Genomic DNA, 2,875 nt, shown 5'->3' on the forward strand with positions numbered 1-2,875 from the left:
AGGAGGAGGAGGAGGAGGAGGGGAGGACGGACGCCCCAGTGTACGTTGCCATGGCAACTAGGGCAAACCAAGCTGTGAACTGCATACTTTCGAATCTGTGGGAATTTAAAAAATTATTAGCTATTATCATTATTATTATTATTATCATCATCATCATCATGTGTCTTTCATAACTGAAGGAAAAAGAAATGCTCAGTATTTTTCACAATGAAACTTTCAATTTCATAAAACTTTCTCATAATACTATATTTTGGCCGCTGATTGTCATTTGTTTTATTTTCATTGCTTTTAGCGAAGCTTTTTTACACCTCCATCGACACTGTTTGAGTAATTTAACAGGCGTGCTTCAATTTTACCTGCCATTGCCAAACGCCACTGAGGAGAGGGATACAATATCCCAGCAGATAGACATTGGATTGGGGGAAAGGGGGGGGGGTGACTCGGGATTCGAACTCGGTTCTCCTGCACGCGACAGCCACCAAGCGCCTCGTGGCGTAGATTATCAATAGGTTAAGGTGTTCGCCTCTCTTTCAATATGTCCCAGGTTCGAATACGGATAGCCACTGAAAATTTTCTTTTCTAAAATGTTCTCCTTTCCCATCCTTTCCCGCTCTATAACAATGATATGTCGTCTGGTTTCGTCTCCACTTTCTGCCCGAACCCCTCATCACCTTTGTCCCCTCCTCTGGGCTCCTAGCTCTTTCTCCAGTCTTTCTACTGCTACTCCTTGTCTTCATCTTACTGCTGTCTTTCCGCCACACCACTGATCTTACGGTAGGTAATATCTAATACCTAGTCTTCTCGGATACGTGCACATAATTTGGAAGGCCCGTTTGCAAATTGTGCACGCTGTTAAAGATCCCGTCCAAAATCGCAAAGAAGAGTAGGCTTCAGCCACCACCCGGGCAAGATAATATTGGCGATATTGAAATGTGCATCGATCTTTGATAGAACTTTGGGAGGGTGTAAAAAATCGAAAATTCTCAGAATTTGGACAAATGGATTTCTTGCAACAGCGCGGTGATCGTAATTCCTGTTCACTATGAGATAGTGACATATGTGATGGGACACAGTGGAATTAGGCGCTCGTCAATTTTTAGGTATAAGGAGTTATTTGGTAACATCTTAAAGCTTGTTTATTTGTCTTGCTTTTGGGAAAAAATACCCATCTGACTTGAATAGGGGTTGGGATATTTGCAATTGACAGAGGTGGGGTCCCCTGATTTCTGGGGTAAAATTAGCGAAAAAATGGCCTCCAAAGTTCCGTCACTTTCAAATCTTGAGAGACCTTGGAAACTGAAAATAAAATTTTGTGTGCCATGACTCGACGTTTTCCCGGTGATTTCTACAGAGATACATCTTTTTAAATGGATATAAAAGGTGTTGAGTCTAAAAGCAAAAATTCAATAAAGATTACCAAACAGGAGGAAAAGTGACAGTTTCTTCGATTTAATTATTTTGACGAGCGCCTGATTTCACCAGGACATACCAGTGGCGCCCTCCAACAACCCGCGGTTTACTTCCCTGTGTGTTTGTGTGTATGTGTGTGTGTGTGTGTGTGTGTGTGTGTGCGCGCGCGCGCGCGCATGTGCGTGTGTTTGTATGCGTGTATGTGTGTGTGTGTGTGTGTGTGTGTGTGTGTGTGTGTGTGTGTGTGTATTTCTGATGGGAGGAGGGGGGGAGGGGAGACAAGAATTTTAAGAATTTTAACTCTTTGATGAGGTAGCAGACGCCTATGTCCGACCATCAAAGGAAATGGTGCTGCACATTCTGAATCAAAATACACAAATCAGAGACGTGGATTTACATAGTATGTCATTGTATTCATCTTTGTTTGCTTGTTGGGGTTTTTTTTTGTTTTTTTGCTTGTCTCATTAAAGTTTTAGACAACTACAAAACAGGGCGTCCTCAATAAGTTAAAGGACTATTAATTACTGATAATTAAGCTACATAAAACAAATAGTCTACGGTACTCACGGTCACAACGCGAAGGCTCAGGCTGTTACTAAAACTTGTTTTCTGTCTCAAAGTCAAAGTTGTACCTGGTGAACTATCAAGGAAAACACATTATGGTCGACTTATATACCTTGCCCGGGTTGTTGTTTTTGTTTTTGTCTTTGTTTTTGGGTTTGTTTGGGTTTGTTCTTTCATCAGGCGACAACTCGTGTTTGTTTCACAATCAGTGAGTGCGAGACCCTCTCGATCGCATCACACTTGAAGTCCTGTATCTGTCATAAACTGGGCCGTCCTGCTCAGTTCATCTGTCGGCCTGTATTAGTGCTGGGCAGCTAGGTTCCCGATTATTGAAAGCTAGGAATCGTAGGAATCGACTCAAAACCCAATTACTTACTTTCTAATGACGTGATTTCTTCCGGTGGTTACCTGGTTGGCTCCGAACATCTTCAGGATTTAGGATAACTTTGATTTTGGAATACTATGAAGCATCAACTTTTATTTTTCAAAAAGTATTATATTCTGGAAAAAAAAAAAAAGATTTTCATGATAAAAGTAACTTGTTACCGTTGGTTTACGTAAAAAGGAGACGGAACTTTACTTCCGTAGTATTAATCGTGGGAATCGGTTCCGGAATCGACTCTTCGCCCAGCTCTAGCCCGTATAGCTTCTCTTGTGTTATGGTGAATGGTGTCAGGTCAGTGCGAGACGATAACTCTACACACTACATACAAGCAGCTGCTAAGTAGTTGTCGTCAATCTGTTGTATTGTAGGTAAGTGTTTTATCTCCATGTATCTGTACTGCGTCCTCGTGACTAGCCCAGTTTCATCAGCATTGCGTTGAGAGGAAAAAGAAGCTCTTGCACCCTCAAGAGAACCAATACACAAAAATAAACAAACACACAAGCACGTACACACGCC

At 41.8% G+C, this 2,875-nt stretch overlaps 1 long non-coding RNA gene across 1 annotated transcript; it reads right to left on the bottom strand.

Annotated features, from left to right (window-relative positions):
* LOC101856866 lies at window positions 1-2,257 on the bottom strand. Its single transcript, XR_220141.3, has 2 exons — window positions 1,978-2,257; window positions 1-95 (listed from the first exon to the last, which is right to left on the bottom strand). It is a non-coding gene; the product is annotated as an uncharacterized LOC101856866 (long non-coding RNA).
* Between the last annotated feature and the right edge of the window lie 618 nt (window positions 2,258-2,875).

This window comes from Aplysia californica, unplaced genomic scaffold (genome assembly GCF_000002075.1).
Source record: "Aplysia californica isolate F4 #8 unplaced genomic scaffold, AplCal3.0 scaffold00034, whole genome shotgun sequence".
Taxonomy (NCBI): Eukaryota; Metazoa; Mollusca; class Gastropoda; order Aplysiida; family Aplysiidae; genus Aplysia; species Aplysia californica.